General features: G+C 41.3%; 1 protein-coding gene across 1 annotated transcript in view; it reads left to right on the top strand.

Annotated features, from left to right (window-relative positions):
- SEMA6D (sema domain, transmembrane domain (TM), and cytoplasmic domain, (semaphorin) 6D) overlaps positions 1-24,898 on the top strand; it is a 365,068-nt gene that overhangs the window by 171,183 nt on the left and 168,987 nt on the right. The window contains exon 3 of the mRNA XM_005877506.2: positions 13,458-13,489. The gene's annotated coding sequence lies outside the window, so the exon portion shown is untranslated. The remainder of the gene's footprint in view (positions 1-13,457; positions 13,490-24,898) is intronic.

The raw sequence follows: 24,898 nt of genomic DNA, 5'->3' as shown, positions 1-24,898 counted from the left end.
TCAGTTGCAAGGACTGACTGTGACCACTGACCACTGACTTCTGATCACAGTGGAGTATCCGCCTACCCCACAGAGTAGGACTTACTTCAGTGGGGCTCTGGTGCCCACTGAGGCTGTGCCTTCAGTGTGTTGCTTGTGGAGGTATTTGGGTGGTGGTGTTTCAATGTGGTCTGAAGCTGTCCACTGGGTATGCTGGCTCTGGGGTCTCAGGAGAAGTTCAGGTCAAGGTTATTTGCCACCTGTGTTCTGCCTGGGCTGACACAGCATGAGCTACAAAGTGTTCTGCAGATGGCTGCTGCTGATGTTGGGCTTGGAGGTGCCCAGGCGAGGCCAAGTTGTAAACCAAGGCCAGCTGCTGCCATTGTCATCCTGGGGCCACTTAGTGAGCCATACGGTGTATTTCTCAACCTTTTTCAGTGAGCATCTCTTTTCCAATTTAAAAAAAATGGACACTTTTAATATCTGCTCATTTTAAGGTGCCTTTGAAATGAGTTCATTGTATGCTACTTATCATGGCTTCTTGAGATGTGTTTGGGATATATCCTTTAGTTAGTGTATATATCATGCTTAGTAGGCATAAGAATTCAAGGACTTCTTGCAAGAAATGATAGGGGCCCATTATGAGATGAGAACCAGTACTCTAATTTAGAAACGCAGCAAGAATGCTAGGAAAAATTCCAAAAACTTAGAAATCAAAGTTTTGGTGTATCTTTTCCTACTTTAGTGCAGCCTTGGTTAGCTAGGCCTTAACTCACTTGTTTTTCCAAATGAATAGCATTTTATCTACCTCCCAGATTGGCCAGGAAGACTAAACAAGCTCACTTTTATGAAAGTGCTTTTGTTCCCTGTAAAATTAGACAAGTGAAAATAAATGCAAGGTGGTCATATTATCCAAATGATTTCATGTCCAATCATAGTACACAAAGCTTTTGCTTTGGGAAGGTAAAATCACTTTTAAACAAACACCATTTCAAATTGGAGTTCTATGAGCACAGCTTCCCTCATGCCCAGCAGCTGGCTCATCGTAATAGCACTTTGCTGAATTAAATGAATTTTCTTCAACAAAACATCCTATGGAACAGATGTATTCACAAGCCCCCGAACCCTGTAGCCATCAATTTATAAAGAAAACTCTGTTTCGCTACTTGTTTTGTGCTAGAACTGCATTTAAATTCAGGGTGAGTGTTTCAAAATAAAATTTGACAGGGTTTTTTTTGGTTTTGTTTTTCTTTCATAAGACCCGCCTGTGTTTGTGTTCCCTCTCTTCTCCCCAGGGTGCTTCATCCAGTGGGCCAGAAAAACTGTCAGTGGGGTAGGCTGGGGGTGGAAGTCTCCAGGGGTCTGGCTGTGAGAGCCAGGAAGGGGAAAGCAGAGGGTGATCACAACATAGGTGCCACAGATCAGAAGGTGTTTTGGCTTTTCTGGGTGGGCAACCATGGAGGAAGCTTCTTCCTACACCTGGATGAATCTGGGCACAGGAAAGGAGTAGAGATAGACGAAGGAGCAGAGATGCCTGGGAGGTCAGAAGAGCCCTGGGAGACAATACTTCCTCTGTCCTGCCGCATCCCACCAGTTGCCTGGCTCCGTCCTGAGTTTTCAAAGCAGACTCATTGCCACGTCATCACTCCTTCTATCCACATATTCCTCTTTCCACTTTACATCCCTGCAGACTTGTGGGACCACACAGACGCTCATGGCAGCATCCTAGACCTCTCAGCAAAGCACCATTTATTGGAACAATAAAGAAATCTAAATGTATCTTCTACAAAAACTGTCAGTCTCATACTGACAATCCCACACTCCGTTTAACTATGGCTATAGCACAGTAAAGAACAAGCAGGCAACTGGATGGTATATAAACAAAAGCAATTCTTCCTTCAGTGCTCTGGAGCTGGGTTAGAAAACTTTTTATGTAAAGGGCAAGATAGTAAATATTTTAAATATGGGTTCATATGGTCTCTGGCAACTAATATATTCTATCATTATAAGCAGCCATAGATGATATGAGGGTGGCTGAGTTTTGATAAAACTTTATTTGCAAAAATAGATAATATCTCAGAGTTTGCTGGCCACTGTTCTGGAGCAATAAGTTTCTTTTTTTAAATGAGGGACCACTGGTATCTTGGGAAACAATAAATGCCTGGATTTCCCCCGCCTTCTCCATTTGCATTGGCAGTGAGCTCGCTCTTAGAATGAAATTAGTTGATCCGTCATCGTTGGTTTACTCAGACAGATGTTTTCTTTCTGAAAAGAGTGGTCGGAGGTTGCATGTATGCATCTACATCCACAGGAAAGCACTGGAGAAAGATAACTAGATGCCTAACTAATGAAGAAATTCCCTGCCCACCCCGCCATGGAAAGACTGAGCTGAAAGGGCCTCTTCTCCTCGCTCCTGCTCTTCCCACACACACTCCCGGGCCCTCTAGGCCAGTGGTTCTCAACCTTCCTAATGCCACGACCCTTTACAGTTCCTCATGTTGTGGTGACCCCCAACCATAAAATTATTTTCGTTGCTACTTCATAACTGTAATTTTGCTACTGTTATGAATCGTAATGTAAATATCTGATCTGCAGGATGTATTTTCATTGTTACAAATTGAAGATAGAGCATAGTGATTAATCACAAAAACAATATGTAATTATATATGTGTTTTCCGATGGTCTTAGGTGACCCCTGTGAAAGGGTCGTTCGACCCCCAAAGGGGTCACCATCCACAGGTTGAGAACCGCTGCTCTAGAGAGAGTCAGTCTACTCCAAGGATTCCCCCAAAGGACTCAGTCCTTACCCCAATCAAGTCTCTCCACTCACTCTCCAAGAGTTCTCCTGCCCTGCCCTTCTCTCTGGGGTACTTGGTGTCCAAGGTCTCCTCCCAGATAGATGCAGGTCAGGCTTACCTTTCCTGGGAACATTTCCTTTTCAGAGAGGACTGGTGAACTCAAAGAAAACTCCAGCAAAGCCAACCACCTCGAGGGGAGAATTTTAGCCCATTCGCTTTTCTATCCTGCTCCTTCAGAGAGCAGTTTATGCCTTCCACTAACTTCAGGGGAGTTAAATCCTTGTTGCTGGCCTTTCACCCCCCACTTCTGCCTTTCCTCTTTTGTAAGCCAGACTCCTCAGGCTTGGCACACACAGAGTCATTACTCTGGGATAAGTTTCCAGTTAGCACAAGAACTGCACGTATCTGAAAACACAAATTACACTTTTGAGACTGCAGAAAGCCTCCCTTGCAGGCATTTGCAAGTGCGGTGTGAAGACCAACATCTGGATGTTGTCTGAAAGTCTGCGCCTCCGTTGTGGTTCTGTCTGCGAAGGAGAGGCAAGTCCCTGGGAGGATTTGGAGAGTGGGAGTAGAGGCCGAGAAGGCAGTTACAGTTAGACATAGAGTAGTATTTCCTAGAGAATTGAGTTTTATAATCTTTGGTAATAAGCAGAGAGCCAAAGAGGGAGTTTGTTAGGCACGAATTAAATGGAATGGTTCTCAATAGAGAGCGATTTGGAAATGTTTGGAGGCATTTTTGGTTGTCACAACCCCAGGCAGGGGGAATACTTATGGCATCTTTTGGGTAGAGGACAAGAATGTTGTTTGTTCCATTTCCCACAAAGTACAGGACAGAGCCCCGCAACAAGGAATTTTCTGGCCCCAAATGTGAATGGTGCCAACATAGAGAAATTCTGAGTTAAAGGTGTCTCTTATCTGAATGGCTCTGCACTATCAGTGGTTAAATGATATCACGAGTGGATAGGCTGGGTTAGTCACTTGAGGGCCCGCTTCTGTCAGGGTGTGAGGGTGGCTGGACAGTAGAGGGCACCAGGTCCACCTGGACTGTGGCAGTGGGAATGGGTAAATGTGTGGGAAGCCCATGTATGGCTCCTGCTGAGCTGTGCATCCCTCGCAAATTTGTTCCCTCCCCATTTGTAGAGACCTCTTTATCACATACACCGCCCCTTGCCCCTCTGGCTCCAATACCCAAGGTAGGAGACCCCCAAGGAAAGGGCCGACTTTATTTTTGTAACAACTCTAGGTGAGGGAGTATATCTCCTCCAGCTGCTCTGGTGGAAGGGGAAGATGAAGAGGGGATAGGAGACTGACCTCGACCCTACAGAGCCTCCAGATCCTGTTGAATCTGTGCCTGGGGTTTTCCTCAGCTCTGGGTTCCTTGGCTGTATTTTTGCTTCCTCTTTCAATCCAATTCTACCTGCTTTCCATCTTTAAGAAATGCTTTGATTTTCTGGTCTGCTAATATCACCCTTCTTTATTTTTCAGGGATTTGATGAATTTATTCTTACATAAAATTTCCTTGTTAGTTTTATGGACTTCAGGGAGGAAAGGCGGTAGATAGATAAGCTTTGTCACCCTCCTAGAACAGCACCTCTACCACTGGATTTAACACCAAGGAGGTCACTGGTGACCTCAGCAAAAGAGTGTGTTGGCAGAAACCAGACTACAGTAAGGGGATGTGAGTAAAGAAAGGCATTTTGCTTATCTTTTGCTATGAGACAAATGAGCCTCACATTCAGTGACTTAAAAACACCATGTATTATTATCTCTCAACAGTTTTGTGGGCTCTCTGGGGTCAGCTGGATGGTTCTAGACTGGGGTTTGTTGTGAGCTGAATTATGTGCCTCAAAAACAATACCTCAGAATGTAACCTTACTTAAAAATAGGGTCTTTATAGATATAATTAGTTAAGAGGAAATCATCCTGTTCGTGCAATACGACTGGTGTCTCTATAGAAGATGAGAGAAGCACATGATGAGAACAACATGTGAAGTCAGAGGCAGAGACTGGAGTGATGCAGCTGCCATCGAGGAATGCCAAGGATTGAGGGCCACCACCAGAAGCCAGGAAGAGGCAGAAAGGGTTGTCCACCTATAGGTTTCAAGGTGCACAGCCCTTGATTTGTGAGCTCTAGCCTCCAGAATTTCTGCAGTTTTAAGCTATCCAGTTTGTGGTACTTTGTTACAGCGTGCCTCAGAAACTAGTGCAGGATCCCTCAGACAGCTGCAGTCAGACCTTGGAGGGGGCCGGAATCACCTGCAGATCCTATTGGGTCGAGTGTCCACGAGGGCTTCTTCACTCACATGGCAGCCGCCTCACCTTGGAGATAGAAAGTCCTCAGGGATGCATGGGGCTCATTCCCTCTCTCCACATCACCCTTCATATAGCCAGTTTGGGTTTCCTAACAATGATTTCTGAGGAGCTGGAATTTTTAAATGGTGACTGGCTCCCCCAAGAGCAAGTGTTCCAGGAAACCCAGGTAGAAAGTGGGAGAACTTTTTTAACCTAACTTCAAAAGTTAGACAATGTCATTTGGCTGCATTTTTTTTTTCAGCCAAAAAGTGTGTCACTAGTCCAGCCTAACTTCAAAGAAAGGGAACAGAAAAAGGACATGAATGCCAAGAGTGGTTGGTATAGGGTCATTTTTGTGGGCTGGCTAACACAGATGATAGTTTTTTAAAGAGGTTTGATTTCCAGGAAATATAAAGGTTGATGGAAAGTTGTTATTTGTTTTTTTGATTTCAGATATTGGTGGGAAAGATGCACTAAAAGTTGAAAGTATAGGAGAGAAGAACTGGGAAGATAGGAGCCAGAATTTATAGGGTTCCGCTTTGCTATGGAAATACTGCTTTCATTGTATCAGGAGTGAAGCAGGTGAAGTCAAGTAAAGACAGCAGATGGGTGGAGGGAGGATGGGACGTGGAGGTAGGTCCAGAAGTTTCAGGATGTTGAAAGAGCTCCAGTGTATTGGCTTCTAGTATCTCTGGGGTCAAAGAAGGAGGGCTGTCTACTGACACGGTTAAGAGATGTGGTAGACGTGGAAAGAGTAACATTTTGAAAGAGCCATAGCAGAGAATGGGAGAGGAAGCTGACTACTGTAAATATCTGCCTAAAGACCGCAACACCTACCCATCTGAAATGATAAACTTCGGGAATAGGAGTGATATCCAGAAGGGAGAGTTGTTTTCTGCTGTCAGTGGTATTCTTGGTGGCATTTCCTGAGTTCTTCAGCCCTAACATAAGTTTGTAGCAGTCGCTGAACTAGATGTTCTTTCTGAAATCAAGGTAATGGGAGTTGGGAAGGTATGATCCTGGTTCCTAAGTACATTTCACTAAAAACCAATATCTAAGTATGTGGAGGCCATAAGAGAAGGGTAGGTGGGGAAGAAAATGTTGTGAAAAAGAGATAGAACATCTCATGCAAACATACCTAGCAGATGTCTTACCCTGTTTTTGTGAACGAATTCTCCCCATTCTTCTTCTTCGTACCCAACGGTACAAAGAGCGGTAAAGCAGGACTAAGATGGGGTTTTTTTTCTGACTCAGACAACAGGTTAATTGTATCTCATCACAAAATTGGAGTCATGATCGGGCCGTTTTGCTGTGATTGACTTCCCGGATGTGGGTGCCAGGCAGATCCATTTCCTCGGTGTTCGTTTCAGCTGTAAGTGTGGCTTTTTGTCAATGGCTGTGCAGTGAGTTTTTGTCATTAGTCATTTAAACTGTATGGTAATTGCCAGCTAGTGTGTTTACAACAAACCTCTTCCTTAGGAGACGGAGACTATGTCAAATTACATCTTACGAAAATTACATAAATAAAAATTTTCATCTAGAAGGGCCCTTCATGAAAATTATGAAAAAGATTGTTGAATTTTTCATTTGCATTGTATAGTGGCTATCATTGACAAACATATTGTAATGATAGTCCATAATACTTTACATCCAACAAGTATTCATCATGACTGCATAGATGTGTATGGCTTGGTTCATTATGAAAAGTAGCAAGTTGGCAATCACATTGTTTTTCTTATCAGATTAGTATAAAGCACAACAATGAACATAAGCTTGCAGAATGGATTCACTGATGGAATCAACAAAGCTAGGTCTTGGCACAGGACAGATCATAAAAAGATAGGCTTGCCCTATGCCTCTTCCAAGGAGCCATGACAGTCCCACTCATCTCTGCTCAGTGCCCTTGAGTCTAACTTGGTCTGAAATTTCAGAAGTAGTAATTACTCTTTGTCCCATGATTAGTCAATAAAAGATCTCTAGCCTCAATCCAGAGAGGGAATTACATGAGAAGTGCTGAAAATGAGCATTTTAATTTAAGTGCTTAGGTTTGGACAATTGCCTGGAAAGACTTTCATTTTTTTAAATAATCAGAAGAAAAGCTACAAGCATCAAGACATTCTTTCTTCTTTCAGAAAATTGAAAGAAAAGATTTCAGGGTGAAGTGGTACCACAGTTGACTATGCCTGAGGGAATTTAAACTCATCAGTGCATAGACAACATAATTCACTATCTCCTGCTCAGCAAGAGGGACAGGTGCCCTTAAACTTCGAAGGATAATATTTGTTTCTCTGCAGAGCTGAAATCGCTGTATCAGGACTCATTTTGCCCAATTTCCCTAAGTACAAACACATCCTTGCTTTGAGCACAGAAATTTCACTTTTTTTGCCCAGACCCCAGTGTGTTGTTGTTGTTTTTTCTCCTCTTTTCCCTCTTTTGCTTTCTGCTTTTGCTCTTCACAGGCCAATATTTATTTTGAAAATACTTTCCCATTTTCAAACTTAGCAAATCCAACACCATACTAAGGACTGAAATAGTTCCATGCATGTCTCTCATGGGTACCCACAGTTACATTGGAAGTAGGTGTTAATTGCAACCATTGCTTGCTTAAGAGAACTTATAGGAAATATTCATTTATTCTTGCTTTAAACCAGGCGTTATTGGGTAACCTTCAGACACTGATACTCTTTGAGGCCCTATGCTTCAGGGTATATACTTGCTGGCACAAAGTAGGCATTTAATATTTATTGAATAGGTATCAGTGCCTGCTTCCAAGAAGCCTCCATCTAATGAGGGAAGCACACGTGTACAGAGAAAAGTATGATACAATTTGACAAGTGTTCTATAATAGGTAGGAATACCTATAATGGGAACACAGGAACCAAGTAACCAAGCGTAAGTTAATTGAGAAAGGCCCCAGAGAAGTGGTGTGTTGATTCAATTTTGAGGGATGAGTAGATGTTTATTAAATGAAAAAAGAAGATTGGAAGAAGTGGGGGTGGGGGGTAGTAAGAGGAATCTGAACATAGACATTCTAAGCAAGAGGAACAGCCTGTGCAAAGGCACGGGGGCCGAAGCACTGTGGTAGGTTCTGGAAAATACAGTGTTAACTATAGCTGGGATCCAAAAGGTGTCTAGGGAAAGGATTGAGGGATAATAGAGGAAACAATATTGAAAAACTCTGTGACCTTCATTGCTTTTTGGCCTTTGCCAACAGGGAAGCCGATGATGATCTAGTAAGAAAGAGATAAAAATTACTTTAAAAAAAGAAAAAAAGATAACTTTGATAGCTTTGTGGGGATAGACTAGGCTGGAATCAGTGGACAGGACAGAGGCAGTTAGGAGCAGTCCAGGTAGAGTAGATGTGGCTGAGGAACTCAGGAGAAGCCAGCTTTGGAAAATGTTGGTAGCAAGTCATTTGGGATCATGTGTACAAGGGAAACACCCAGGGCATAGTGAGTGAAGCATCCAGAGAGAAGGAGCCTGGATTCCTGGATGACTTCCTGGGACAGAGTCCCCATTCCAGCCCTGGACCACTACCTCTGGACCAGTGTTTCTGAAAGGTTAGCATCAGCCTCACCCTGAGGGCTTGATGAACCTCGGTCCAATTCAGCAGGTGTGGGAAAGTCTCAAAAACGTGCATTTCTAACCAGCTTCCAGGCGATGTGGATTCTGCTCCCCCGGGCCTTGAGAGTCACTGCTTGGGACTATGGAAGTAATTGTGTAGACAAGAGAAAAATAAAAGTTATCTTATTTAAGCCACTGTTATTTCATTCTCCTTACCCACAGCTGAAGCTACCAAAATGATCAGGAGGAAAGACCTGTAAGTCACGGCTTGCATGGCTTGATCTGATGGGAGGGGAGACACCATCTCCCTCATGAAGACCCAGCCTTCCTCCCAGGGCTTTATCCTGGCCTTGCAGCTGCCGTCTGCCATGTAGGCTCCCTTCCAACCACTTAACTAATATTTCTTGAGTGTAGATCGGAGAGTTCTCTGAAGTTACATTGGGGAGTGGGAGAAAGGTGGGCCTATTAACTGTAAGTGGAAGGTTAGGACGTGGAGTTGATTTAAGGGAAGTCATAGGCCAATTTCTGAGAGTGTGCTATGCAGAACACTAGTTTTTCAGAATGTTCTCAGGTGCTATGTACAAAACTTGCTTCCTGGGGTAAATAACTATTTTAAATGAGAGATGAAATAAAATTAACATTTTGCCTAATTTTAAGAGAACTCTGAATCTATAATATTATTCACTGAGAACCTCTGAAAGGGAATTATACTGTCAAGCACCCACCACACACTCTATTATTCTAAAACCAGGAAGTCCCTTATTTAGAAACATCTCAGGGGAAGAGTGTTGAGTCAGATACACCCAGGGAAACACTGCCTCTAAGTTCTCTGTAGAACTTCACAAGAGTGGCTGGCTCCCAAAGAGTAGTTCCTAGGCTGGGGCTGGTCCAGGGCAAAGTCACTGTGACTCAACAGCAGTGATTTTCAACCTTCTTCATCTCGTGGCACACATAAACTAATTACTAGAATTCTGTGGCACACCAAAAAATATATTATATTTGGTGTGGGTGTAATTTTGACTCATTCACACTGGAGGCTATGGTAGCATTGGCTCTTGTCATTGTTTTATTTGACAATCTAAAGGAACAGAGGTCTGTGCCCCTGACTAGTCAGATATTGCATGTTTTAAAAATTCTTGCAACACACCAGTTGAAAATCGCCAATCTACAGCAATACGGGAAACATAAGAATAATTACTCTTTTTTTTTCAACTTAAGGATTGTCTTTATTTTGAAACTAGTGGCCTGGTGCACGAAATTTGTGCACTCGGGGTGGGGTGGGGGTCCCCCAGCCTGGTCTGTGCCCTGTCACAGTGCAGGAGCCCCACAATCCATCGCCCCAAAGAGGTAGGCCGGAGCCTGGGAAGGCCTGTAGACCCCCGGCCAGGCCATGGCAGAGAGGCCACTCCACACACCTGCAAACCCCCGGCACAAGCGCATGGAGAGGCCTCTCTGCCATGGCCCCGCCCCATCCCAGATGCTGCAAGTCTCCACCCACCACACCTGCTGCACATGCAGCCTACTGATCGGTCGTTACTGTGACAGTGTCCCAACCAATTTGCATATTACTCTATTATTAGTATAGATTATGTGCTTCCTATGCTTTTAGAGCTGAAATTTTCCTTTTCAATGAAATGATGCTGATGGGAGAGATGATCATTTCTCAAATATGTTCATATATGTTTTAAATTAAAACTCAGCATCTTTATGCCAGGCTTTTTATTTTAGCTTAATTGTATCATTTTTTAAGATACTTAGATATCATCCACTTCAATCCCAACATTGATAGATGAAGGAAATGAAGCCCTGAGGATGATAAAAGAAAATGATAATAAGTTGATTATCATTCATGCGAACTCTTTGCATTAGAAACTGCCATTCCACACTCAAGGACTTCATGGCATGGACTCAGGCACTTTGATGCCTTTCGTGATATTCACTATAATAGGAAATTGAAAGTTTCGTGCAATCATAAGAAAAGCATGAAGTGTTTCATGAATTGGTGGAAAATTAGAAACAGCAGGATGTCATGTATCCATTTCAGTAGTATTTGGTTCTAGGAAAATCCAAGACAGTACATAATTTATTATGATTAATTGTATTTACTTACATTGTTTGCTTTGTGGATATTTCCATCTCAACTGAGAAGGGGTGAAAATTAAGCAGAAACTTGGGAATCATTCAAGATCACAGTGAAAACGTTCTATTAATGTTTCAGATAATTCCCATTTATAAAATAACCCTAACGTTAGTTAATTTCTCTGCATGAAAGTTTCTTCACCTACAAAATATTAAAAAAATGAAAGGATTGAACTAAATCTTTTCTGAAGTCCTTCTAGCTATAAATTTCAAGGATTCTATAACTTATTCGGAGTTAATCAGTAAATAAGGCCACATTAATTAGCATCTATATTACCTAAATTTTCTCCCTTTTTCAGTGATTTATGGATTATCAAAGTGACCTAATGCTTAAGGCTAGTCATATATCTGTCTGGAAGTCATAAAGGAGAAGGAAAGACATTTGGAAATAATGAACAAATTGCACTTATATATTACTGTTATCTGAGGACGTGGAGTTCTTGGGGTGCTCCGAAGAAAAGAATTTCCTAAGGCCCCCCTGGGAGGATGGGGTTCCATGGAAAACTTTATTGATGGTGTAAAATTAAGGGTTTTCCCTCCAATGTCCCCTTCCCGTATGTCCTGCCATGGAAGAAGTCCCATCTTGTCTTCAGCCAGGCCAGAATAAAGGCCACTACCCAGAATTCCCATTCCATGTTAACGTGCAGTCCAGTCCAGATCAGGCTAGCTTGGCTTGTGTCCCCAGCTGCAGTCCATTGCCTGTGGGGTCTGAACAGCCATCGGCCAAGCTTAAGGCCACATGGCTATGGAGAGAACATAGGCAAGGCTCAGGCAAGTGCGGGTCAGGGAGTGCGGGATTTTAACTGGTGGTTCCCTGGGGAGCACGAAGCTGTAGCTTCCTGGCAAAGCTGCCCAGATGTCCCTGCTTATAAGGTCTGGCCTCCCTGTGCTTCCTTTCCTCCCCTCCACTCTCTCTAAAAATCAATGGGAAAATATTCTTGAGTGAGGATTTAAAAAAAGAAAATGGACATTCTTGGGTGCTAACTCTTTAGAGATTCCGATTTAGCAGAGCTGGGCTGGAGCTCAGGAATCTGCATTTTGAATACACTCCCCAAGGGATCCTCATGCACACTTAAATTTAGAAAATATTTCCCCTAAGATGCAAATCACTGTGCTGGGGGCATGGTACTTGCAAATGCCCAAGCAATAAATAGTAGAAGGGTCAGAGATGAGATCAGAGTAAAGGAGGATTAATATTACTGGGGTTCAGATAGTCCTTCTCACTTCATTCTAGCCAGTGGCAAGTAATTAGCGGCTTCTCTCTTTCACCCCCTGTCTTTTCCCGAAAGGTCAACAAACTTTCCACTTAGAGAACTCTCTTCCTGAAAGTAGTTTCACAGTCAGTGTGGAGAGGGAGGCGGAGGGAAGCACTAGAGGTTGTGGATTTATTGGAGAAGCACTTGCCTTAATTTGTTTTCTCAAAAAGTACATGGAGTTTCAGGAAACTAAGGTGAGAATATAAACTATCCAGGTGAATTTAAATGTCCTAATGTAAGTACTTTCCCAACTAAGATAAAGAGCCAGCACCCACATGATAATTCAGTGCAACTGAAACACATCCATTAGCTTTTAAACAAATACAAGAATTTTAATATGCTTTCAGACCTTGTTTTGTCTGTTTTCTTCCATTTTTGAAGTCCACTGTATTCTTGAATGTTGATTTTCTTTTTCTTTTTTAAATCCAGTCCACTGTTTTGTACAGAGTGCTGTTTCTGCCCTAAGGCTAAGAATGTTCTAGGTAAATCAATCAATCAATTTTTGCCCATTAAGAAAGAGCACTAAAATAAAAAGAATCTTAACCTTTTGATGAATTTGGTAGCTCTTTGCTAAATACGTTTTTATCCCCAGTGTCAAAACACCCAGAAGAGAAGCCTTAAAGAGAGGAAAAGCTCCCAAGTCCCAGGGACTTATGTGACATTTGGGGAAATTTTTTTCAAATCCTTGAGTATTGATGGACCCATCACTTGGAGGTAGTGGTGGTATTTTTAATTAAGACTTTCTAGCAAAGTTGGAGGATACACATATTTAAAATATAAAATAGCTGCTTCTGCAAAGCAAACTGGGAAGAAGACATGGTACTCAGCTTAACTGAGCATCTAACTCAGCAACAGCTTGTGCACAAGGCTGTTCAAATACCTTCCTTCAATTTTCAGACTCTCGGGCTTGTAGAACTGATGGAGTGACTGATTTATTTTGTAGGATGCGAAGTTTCCAACTTGTTATTTCCAGATTGTGGATGTTATATGACTGAACCTGGTGGTAATGTGTGCTGTTCCAGCCCAACTGTTAAATTAGAGCAGTTCATGAAGAAAAATGAGATACGATGTTGCATGAAATGGTGTCTCAGCACAAAGAAAATTTTTTCTCATCTGTGGAGGGAGATTAAAAAAAAAGACATAGCTGAGATCTTCAAGTTGTTGAAAGTTCAAAAAAATGTTTCACAACTACAGTGTCTAACCTGGGACAGTTTTTCACTCGAGTCTGTTCCTCTCAGCTGAACCTATTCCTAGCTTAATAGTGGAATTAAATACAGAAATTGGCTTCAGGTTAGAATCCAACTTGGCTTAAACCATTTTATTACTTCAAGCAAGAGATACATCAAATTGGAAAATGACAATTGTGGTGACAGAGGTCAGAAGGAATAGAATATTAATCCATTCCTCTATTTTTTTTTTCCTTCAGGTTTTTGACCACACAAACCAGCCTTCTCCAGGGTAAGCTACATTATACGCTTCTGTCATTTGTTGGGGGAAAACCAGCATAATTTTATTGACTTTGAGTACATTATTGTTGTGCGGTATCCCAAAGTCAGGAGGGCGACTTTCAAACGGTGCCCAGAATTAGGTTTTTATCGGCAGTGGGAGTGATGAGGGCACCCCCAGGATACGGCTTGATGGCCTGACCAAGCATGGACTGGACCAATGAGAGAGACAGGAAGATCGGCTCTTTTTCTTGCTTGATTAGCCCTTTTATGAGACAGCAGACTCTTCGTCTCTGATGTTCAAAGGCAGGAGGTTTCTTTGTGAGCAGCTGCGGCATGCCTGCGCCTCTCCTAAAGCCCACAGTTGGAAGAATTAAAATGCAGAGCGCCCCTCAGCACGGCCCCAGCCCTCAGCCCGGGTGAGCCTTTCCGTCGGGTCCAGCAGAACCACGTTAGCCAAGTTGTTTAACTTTCCAGGAGTATCTGTCAAAACTAGCCATGGAGGATGCGTTAATCTCATTAAAGGACACACCAGGAACCCTTTTTTATTTCATTAGAAAATCAGGATGCATTTGATGGGCACCATCTGGTTTGTGAATACAGGAATAAGTTTTTCAAAAGGGCACATGTCCAAGTTCCATGTCTCATGTGCTTGAGAAGGAAAACCCACAAGCAGCTCTATTTTTAATGAGAGCAATGCTAACGCTAATAGGATTGGAGTGGATTTCAGTGTGTGCCATGTCTCCCAAACTGCATGTGTTTGCAGTACACTTGGCAGCCTCGTCCTGATTAGAGGCTGGGCTTCCCGTGGAAAAAAATGTAAAGTTCTCCATGTGCTAATTGGAAAATAGAAAGAGGCATCATTGTAGCAAAGCAGCTGGCTCCTTAGGTATCAATTATGGCTCCATCTATTATAAAGACCAGTATTTTAAAAGTATCTCTTATTATTTATTATGTCACTTTTAGAAACTGTAAGTTTTTTTCAAACCATAGGAAAACCATCAAGTTAAACTTTACAATGTATGCTTTGTAAAAATGCCTTTTGGATGTAATCACTTGTATAATAATCACTTATTATAAATAAGAAGCAGTAACTAAATAGTGAGAAAATACAGATTTACTATCAGTAGTTCATGTTAGGTCCTTATAAAAATATAGCTCTGGAATGTAGCCATCTCACTATACCGGAATAATTCCTTCAGCTTCCTATATAATATTAAAAATATTATACAGTAACAACCATGATTTGTGAGGCAGTATGGTGCTCTCCTTCACCTCTCAGTAATTGGAGGCATCTTCTGTATGTATTCCACAAGTCCAGCTCAGGCTGACGAAGGAAGCATAATTATATTACAGGCAATCTATCTAAAGTAATTACAGTTGTCGCCATCGATCCAATTAAAGAGGATAACCGGCTCTACGGAGTCAGAGCCACGGAGCTTTTGAACTAAGTCCAGGCTTTGGGATAGCGCTGTGATTGAGGATTTCAAGAATTTTCATTTTCCAAAATATTGTTGCTTATAAAAATAGACAAAAATGCTGGGGATGGGCAGTAGGGAGAGATTGAATATGAGTAGAAGTTTTTTGCTTTATTCATTTAGTGATAAATTTCTTATTTTTAAGCACAGAGATCAATGTGCATTCTCAACATGAAAGCTTCAGGCCACGCGAGATCTTTATGGAAAGATTAACATAGCATCACAACATGCTATGGCCCACTGTACTCATCTGGCATCTCGTGCTATTCAGCCCCTGTCCCGTATTCCTTCAGAACCTTCCATCTGGTTCCACTAAGAGATGCAAGGCCCCGTCTCCTGTCTTTGCACTCTGTGGAGGAAGTTGACCTGAGCGGCACCTTCCAGGCACTGGCTTATGTAGGGTCAGTGTGGGTGACAATATGAATCATCAGGAAGAATTAAAGAGGGTCAACTTTGGTCCATACCAGAATATAAGCCTTGGATACAAGACCCAGAGAACAAGAATTGAAAATTATGCCACTCACTGTGACTAAGATTTAGAAAAGGCCCAACAGAGATTGTATATACCTGCTTTGGGTGCTGTTTTCTTTGTGATGATTCACATATAAAGCCATGTAGCAGAAAAACTTAGTCAGGGGGTTAGAGGGGAGCATTTGCTATCTAATATCCATGGCTCCCTTAGTCACTGCTCAACATGCTTTCAACACTTCACAGCCCGGGGTTTCTATTCTATATCTGGACTCTTCCACCTCCCTTGATCATCTCCTTCCCACACATTTCCCTGCTCTCCCACAGCCATCCTGCACCCCTTGCCACTTTGGATGCGTGTTTTCTTTGTCCATATAGACAATGCTAGTCCTGCTTTAGAACTTACCTCTTCCCGGGAAACAGTTCAAAGAAGTAGAGGAGGCGGCAGAAAAAGGACGAGATAGGAGAGCTGGGTTGTTTTATATTCCACTACTGACAAACTCTGTGATACTGAGCAAGTCAACAAAGCTTAGTGAGTCCCAGCTTGCTCATCTGTAAATTGAAGTCGTTAGCATCTGTCCTGCCAACCTCATTATAATAAGTATCTGAAATGAAATTATGAATGTGGGAAAAGTCCTTAATAAATATAAAATTCCATACCATATGAGGGATTATATATACATATATTTACTATAATACGCCCATCTACTCTGGTCATCTCCTTCTGTCAATTCCACCAGCCCTTGCAATTTAAATGGTCCTTCTGAAAATGCCCTCCATTTGCCTGGCCGGTGTGCCTCAGTTGGTTGAACATCATCTGGTGCACCGAGAGGTTGGTTCGATTTCCGGTCAGGGCACATGCTGGGGTTGCAGGGCGATCCCCAGTAGGGGGAGTGCAGGAGGCAGCCAATAGATGTTTCTCTCTCATTGGTGTTTCTCTTTCTCTTTCTAGCTTCCTCTCTCTAAAATCAATTTTAAAACATTTTAAAAATTTAAAAAAAAGTCCTACTTTTATTCCTTGGGTTAATGTTTCTGTGCTTTCTGTTTCTTGTTGAGTGTTTAAGAAACTTGAAGACAGGTACCATGTTGCTGACTTCTTTTCTGTTTTTACTAACATTTCATTTGTTCCCTGACTTCCTGGGATGGGATTGTGTAGTGTTTGCTCTCTCTTTAGTTTTTCTCCAACCATTGTAAGCCTCTGGCCCAGCGTGGGCCTGAAGAAAACATGCTGCATTATCGGACAATAAGCATGTGAAGGACTAGGTATGGAATTATAGGCCAGAGGGGTGGCAGGACTTGAAAATTCCACGTTCTCTCCGTGTGCACCACCCTCCAAGCACATGGATGCACTCACCAAGGTTAAAAAACCCTTTAGGGTTTTTATGGAGGTCTCATTTAGTAGGCATAATTGATCACATCATTGGAAATTGGTGTTTAACTTAATCACCAGCTCTCCTCCCCTTTTTGGAGGATTCAGGGGTAGAGCTGACAGTTCTAAACTTCTGATGAGTCTTGTTCCTTCTGATGACCAGCCCCCATCCTGAAGCTATCCAGGGGCTTTCAAAAGTCACCTCATTATAACTAAATGCACTTCTATCACCCTTATCAGGAAATTGCAAGGGTTTTAGGAGCTCTGTGTCAGAAACCAAGGACAAAAACCAAATAGCATTTATGATCTAGCCTCACAGACCAACTCTGGCAGGGAACCACACAAGGGCATGAATACCAAGAAGCCGGGATCATTGGAGCTGGCTACACATCTGCTGTGACTTTTCTTCTTTTATCTAGAGTTATTTCAAGGAAATCTGCTGTCCCCTTGAATGTTGCTTATATATGGTCAAGAATATGATTTATTGGTTAGATGATGACACGGTATCCATTTATATTATTAACCTCTTGGAGGCCCTTGAATATATGAGCTGTTGAAACAAAAGCCTGCTCGTGATCCTCACTGGAATTCTCAAGGCCTAATGGGCCATGAGTCCAACTCAGACTCCTACAGGTGACCTCTAGCAATGGAAAGATCACTGGGCACAAACCATGGACCTTGGCTCTACTATTATTCATATATATATATATATTATTGATTTTTTACAGAGAAGAAGGGAGAGGGATAGAGAGTTAGAAACATCGATGAGAGAGAAACATCGATCAGCTGCCTCCTGCACACTCCCTACTGGGGATGTGCCCGCAACCAAGGTACATGCTCTTGACCGGAATCGAACCTGGGACCCTTGAGTCTGCAGGCTGACGCTCTATCCACTGAGCCAAACCAGTTAGGGCACTACTATTATTCTTGCTGCTGAGTTGTACCATGAGCTCAGTTTCCTCATCTCTAAAATCTGAGAGTCAAAAGAGATGATCTACATTGCCCCTTCTGGTGCTAAAATGTACACAGTTCTAGGAAGGCTCAAAGAAAATTGCTTAAATCAAATGATAAGGGTCACATCAGATGTGTTTAGTGAAGATGCTGCCAAGGGCCTTGCAATATGTTTAATTGATTTGGAGAGAGTAAGAGCTTATATTTCTTTTCTTAAGTATATTAAAATGATATATGACTCTTCAGTCAGTCACCACATACTCTAATTAATATTCTAAATAATATCACTGACATGACATATTGGAATTTACTGATGTGGATAGATCACAGATCATCAAACAAGCATATTATCAATTTTTTACTCTCTCAACTTATATGTAGAGAAACTGAGGCCCAGATAGGTGAAGAGACTAGCTAAGGTTTCAAAGCAAATTAGAGGCAGCAATAGATGTCAGTCCAGAACTCCTCAATCCTTGTCCCTTTCCATGTCTATTATACCAAGCAGTTGCTGTAGTTTTCCTCTATTATCAGATTAAATAACTGCCTATCTTTTATTTAAAACTAACACACACATCAAGGAGTAAAGTATTATTGATTTCAAGGGGCAAGTGCCAGTGTGTTTAAGAACATATTTTTATTGAATAGTTCAGGCTGAATTAAGACACTGTGTTCTATTTTGTTAATCTTGTGAATAAGAAGTCCTGTTTTAATGAGAAGATGCTGCTCTGAAGGCTGCTCTGTGTGGCCTATTTACCTTGACATGTCAGGTATTGATAAAGCACGGGAAGGGGTTCACTGGAATTTCTTTAAGGAGAGAGAAGTGGGTGGTTGATGAGTGTTGCTTCTGCAAACAGGCAGAAGGAATAGGGAAGAGATGCCAAAGTTATGCTGGGTTCTGCTAAACATTTCTCCAGCCACTTTGCTTTTCTGTCTCTTCTCTCTGTCCATTTCTTATCCTTTTTGGGGCTCTTTGTAATGTCTTTGACATAAGTGAGGTCATAATTTGGCCTCTGAGATTGTAGTACATTCCCTGCTCTTAAGATAATTATTCAAAAAATTTCCAACTTGTATGTAAACAAAGACTCAGTTCTTATTGCAGTTAAGATAATATTATTGTACAATGGCTGGTTTGTATGCCAAATGGGAGTAGACTTGGATTCTCTGCCATTTCCTTAAAGGGACTTTATGGTAATTTATTTACTTATATGATTTTAAAAAGTATAAAAGTCTTTAATCCATGGATCATTAGTTCATAAACTTCTCTCCCTTATGCTCTATCTCTAAAAATTATCTTTCCTAGCTTAATCTCAGTGACCTGTTAACGATTAAGAACTAGACTAATTAGCATATACTTGGGTTGGTTTTACTCTTAGAGGAATTTTTACCTATAGAGTCGAACAATAGAAGAACGCTCTCCTTACCTGTTTGGACAAAGAGAAATAGCTAATTTACTAGATTGCCATTACAATGGCAAAGTCACTAGATTATCTGGAAGGGAAGAGGTTACTTTTGTTTTCTTCATCATTCTCATCAGAATTTATTTTCTCATAGTTAAATAATGGTGCGTCAAGTACTTATAAGCATCAAAAAACCTCCTATATCTGGGTATGAACATACTATATAGAATTTTTACCTATAAATATGTATTATTCACAAATTATGGATGTATAACTTTTATATAAGATTTTCTCTGGATCCACATTCAACAAAATATCTCAATCTCATCCTTCCAAAAAATCAATATTTCACTTACCTGATGTGTGTGTGTGTATCTATATATCTATATCTACGTGTGTGTGTGTGTGTGTGTGTGTGTGTGTGTGTGTGTGTTACTTTCAGCACCTTGTGTGTTTCTGGCACAACTAAATGAACATCTGTATGTTGAATACTTTTCTTTTTGAATTTTTTTTTAATCCTTAATAATTTCCTAAAGGAAGATCTGTACATTGTATGAAAATAATCATTAAACTCCTAGGATTATTACAGTGCACTCTGCTGTCATTTAGTCTGTATTCATATATTTTATCCTAGTTAAGGACTTGATGTGTTCTGCATATCAAGTCATTAAACTCATCCAAACACTGAATGCAGTAGTTTAAAATTACATTGTGAATTTTCACTGAAGGCAGATTTGAGATGTTTAACTGGCCATACTAGTTGTTCTGCTGATTCTGATTGTATTACAAAGAGAAGAATGGAGTAGCCATAAGACTGCTGACTGTGCCTTGTGCATTTCTATTATCCACACAGTCTAAAATCTGAGAGTCAAGAGAGATGATCTACATTGCACCTTCTAGTGCTACAATACATACAGTTCTAAGAAGCCTCAAAGAAAATTGGCTAAATCAAATGATAATAAGGGTCACATCAGATGTTTTTGGTGAAGATGCTGCCAAGGCCTTGGTATATGTTTAATTGATTTGGAGAGAGTAAGAGCTTATATAAGAACAACTAAATGATCACCTGTATATTGAACCCTTTTCCCTTTGAATTATATCGTAATCCTAAATAAAATTTTATATCACATATAGTTTAATAAATAAAACTTTAAATAAACAAAATAAGAAGGCATAAAGAGAGGGAAGGTGAGTATACACCATACTCACACAGGAAAAACCATGTCAAGATCTATATTTTGAGCAAAATTGACTAATCATTACCATCCTGTTTCTATGTATACAGATCTTGATATAAAATACAAATGTGGATTCACCAGTTTAAAAGCAGAAAACAGAAGCCCTTGTCAGAGGCCATTTTCTCAATATCTTCCTGTTTAGGTATGCATTCACTTAGCTGCCCCTCTATTAAGGAACAACTCCCTTAAACACTTGAAGGCACAGGGACATGTCTTAATTGACCCCGAAGGGGGTCTTTGAAGTTCACTGCTTGTAAAACTTATTTAAAATTGAAGTCTTTCTGCATCAAAATGGATTAGGTAAATCATGGGACTTATGAGCACCTGTTACCCAGTGAACCTAGCTGCATCCTCTCCCTGCGCTGGCAGGAACTCCAGTACTCTGCCAGTTTCCCCAAGTGCTGGGAGTTTCCAGGTGATATCTCCATGTGCTCAGGAACAATTTCACAGCACATGAATCTACCTGAGCTCCACCAGGGATGACACACCTCCACCTGCCCAGTACGGCCTCTACTGTTTTGATGGCCCCACTGCTTTTTGTAATACCTAGAAGGCATGGTACATGTGTTCTGTTCTGCCTAACGGCCTTGTCTTTCTTGCTGCCTTATCTGGCTGTTTATTATCTCCCGGTGGTTGCTTTGAAAATATACAAACTGTCTCGTAGCCTTCAATCGAGCAACAGGATGAATATCTTCTATGCTTAAAGAGGAGTTCTAAAGAAGTGTTGCTTGAACCACATTGAGTTAGATAGTTTGGGTTCTTTCAAATTTTACTGCTAGCCCTCTTTTCCCCCGGGACCTGGACATGTTTCCAAGATACTGGGTCAGAGACTGATTCAAGTCATAGGCACGATGAGGTAAGCAGACTCCCTGCTCCTCACCAATGCGTAAGAATTTTACATGAGCAATAGCATCTTAACTGAGTCTCTCCTCCCCTGGGATGGATTCTTCCCAGGAGAAGACTTAGTGCCACTGCCTGCCCCCACCGTACCCCTGCTAGACTTTTATTGCACTACCATGTAAATTCAACACCCATTCTAACAGTGGAGTCACTTTACAACCCCTACCTCTAAGAAACTGGGTGGGTTCGATTTGAATAAACTTTTCTTATATATTTTACTACATGTGTGATAAAAATTTGCAGACGTGTCTGAACCTTAGCAGTGAAGAGTTTCGGGCCAAGGCTCAAGCTACAATCCTACCACAACGTTCATTTATAGTTTCTTACTCTTTTGAAGAAATACTTTCCCATAATCTGCTTCCTTTCTAGATATATGATCTTATTCACTCAGACTATAATATTTTATTCTTAGTACCATTTTTCTTCCAAAGTTTTAATAGCAATACTCTATCCTGAAATGTTAAAGAGGACTTTTTCTCAGTGCTTCCTTATTTTTTTCTACTGCTGAAAAATACAGTTAATAAACTACAGAAGTGACCACGCTGATCGTTTCTAATGTAGAGCGCAGAATGAAAGAAAGCAGGACAGGCAAAGAAAACAGATACTTGTGTAGCTCACTTCAAAGTGGATTAAGTTATTTAAGGAATGACTTTATGTTATAGGGCAGTTAAAACTATTTTAAAACAGCTAGATGTGTTCAGAACATATGTCTTCATATGGCAAATGGCACACAGATGACTGAAGTTCTATCGTCATTCCTAATGTCTGCAGCACCCAAGTGAAAGCATGTGAAACACCACCATAATGGAAGCGACAGCAAAGGCACCTCTGTCAGAGTAGCATATGATTGATTAGTTTACCCTCCAACCTCCCTCCCCCCTCACACACACATGAGTCTAGGACTTTGCCTCAGAATGTCAAAGATACCATAGTCTTTGTGCTTTTCTACACCTCACCTGCAAGATATTTTGCCTTTCTTACAGCCTAAATATCTAACATTAAAGAAATGATTAAGCAACTACAATGCTACCTATTCTATCACCAAAAAAATCATATGTGTTAAAATGTCTTTGAAATAACATTTTAATGATGTGGGAAAATATTCAAGCTAAATCATTAAGTGAAAAAAACAATTACAAAACTTTATAAACAACACATATAATGAAATAATTAAAAGAAATTTTTACTTTTTCTGTAGGGTCTATAATGAGCAACTATCTATATACACCGAGTGGCCAGATTATTATGACCACATGACTTTTGTAGGCAAATTAGCTATAATTTTGCCCTGAAGTTGCTAGAGGGCCAGACCATTATAAATAGGGAAGCAGGTTGTTTACCACGACAGTAGAAGTGATTTTTTTCTGAAGATATGGGTAAACAAGGTTATTTAACAGTCTTGAACATGGGATATATATTATTATGAGTGGCCAGATTATTATGACCACCCCATCAGTACTTCATTGGGCCACCTTTTGCCTTCAACACTGTGGCAATTCTTCTTGGCATTGACTCCATGAGATGTTGAAAGGTGATGCGAGGAATCTGACACCATGCCTGATGAATAGCACTGTCCAGTTCTGTGAGATTTGATGGTTGTGGAACCAGCTGCCTGATGGCTCTTTTAACTTCGTCCCACAAATGCTCAATTGGATTGTGATCTGGTGATTGTGGGGGCCACCTAAGCAAGGTAAAGTCTCCCTCATGTTCTTGAAACCACTCCTGCACAATACGAGCACCGTGGCATGGCGCATTGTCTTGTTGGAAGAAGCCATCTCCATTGGGATACGCCATCAACATGATAGGATGAACTTGATCAGCAACGATACTTAGGTATGTTGTACTATTAAGACGTTGTTCCACAAGAATTAAAGGGCCCAAATCATACCAGGAAAACATGCCCCAAACCATAACACTGCCCCCACATGCTTGAAGGGTTGTACTCATGCATGTGGGGTGCATGCTTTCATGCTGTTCCCACCAAATTCTCACTCTGCCATCTGCATGATGCAACTGGAAACGTGATTCATCGGACCACATGACTTTTTTCCAATGCTCGACTGTCCAATCCTTGTGTACCTGTGTGAATTGAAGATGTTTTATCTTGGTAACTACAGACAGCAAAGGTGTTCAAACAGGCCTTCAGCTTCCATATCCCATACGATGCAATGTACGGCTAATTTGCCTACAAACGTCAGGTGGTCATAATAATCTGGCCACTCAGTGTAATTTATATATCTCCCACCTTCAAAGGCTGTTAAATCGCATTGTTTACCCATATCTTCAGAAAAAAATCACTTCTACTGTCATGGTAAACAACCTGCTTCCCTATTTATAATGGTCTGGCCCTCTAGCAACTTCAGGGCGAAATTATAGCTAATTTGCCTACAAACGTCATGTGGTCATAATAATCTGGCCACTCAGTGTATATAAAAGGCTAATATGCAACGTGTCCCCTCAGGAGTTTGACTGGGAAACTGGGAGTTCCATTGCTCACTATGACATGTGCTGACCACCAGGGGGCGGCTCAGAACATGGCAGGCAACCAACAGCAGCTGCGGGGTGCTGAGGGAGCGAGGGAAGGAGGAGGTGGGGAGACAGGGAACCTGATCAGCCCTGATAGCTGGCCAGGCCTAGGGACTCTACCCATGCACAAATTTCATGCACCAGGCCTCTAGTTAATTAGATAAAAGAAAATGGGACATTATATAGGAAAGTAAATCTTAGAACAATATTTATAGCTAGCTAAGATACATAGGATTATTGCAAATGTCATAGCTTTGGAGCATAAGTAAAAGCCTTCAATAGCTTCTGAGGAAGGAATGCTCACCCTGTAAGAGCCACTAAGGTGGAAGTTGAGAAATCAACAGTGAGACACTGTTTTCAGAAGAAGCTATATTAAACTGAGGTAAAGTAGCCACATTCCAGGGGAGCCAGAGCAAGAAAGGGAATGCATGGATGAGCTGCTTAATAGTGGCATTAAGAAGAGGGCATAAGAATAAATATGTGAGATAAAAATAGAGTGTGAGGGAACCCAGGAAATTGTTGGGAACAAGTAGGAAGGCTGGGCGTTTCTGCCCTGGGCATGGCCCTAGTTCAGGTCATCGTGTTTGTGGATGTGGAATTAGCTGGTGAGAGTCGGAGCTGATTGTTAGGCATTGGAATGGAATGTTCTTGAGAGAATAGCATGCTGAGTACAATTTTATATGAAACACCACCCTTATGCTGTCCCTGTGGTTGTACCGTTGTCCCTTTTGCATGTTTTGATTTATAATAGAAGTGAAAGTGAATCGAATTATGGTGACCAAATCTCAGGGCTCATGGTGACTAAGACGGAACTTTCTACTGAGAAAATAAGCATTTTTGAAAAGAAGATACATATACATGCAATCAACCCTTGCCTACCTGAACAGAATAAATGAAATGTATTTCTTCCTTCAAGGCAAAGGTAACACAATACATTTTTGCATTGAAAAAATCAGTGTGTTGTAAAAAACTCTTATTCAAGCCAGTCAGAGAAAGATAAATACCACATGATCTCACTCATTTGTGGAATATAGAAAACAACATAGACTGATGAACAGGGACAGATCCAAAGACAGAGAAATGGCGATCAGACTA

This window comes from Myotis brandtii, unplaced genomic scaffold (genome assembly GCF_000412655.1).
Source record: "Myotis brandtii unplaced genomic scaffold, ASM41265v1 scaffold521, whole genome shotgun sequence".
NCBI classification, from domain to species: Eukaryota; Metazoa; Chordata; class Mammalia; order Chiroptera; family Vespertilionidae; genus Myotis; species Myotis brandtii.
Note: the sequence above shows the minus strand (reverse complement) of the source record. Positions and strands in the feature narration are given on the sequence as shown.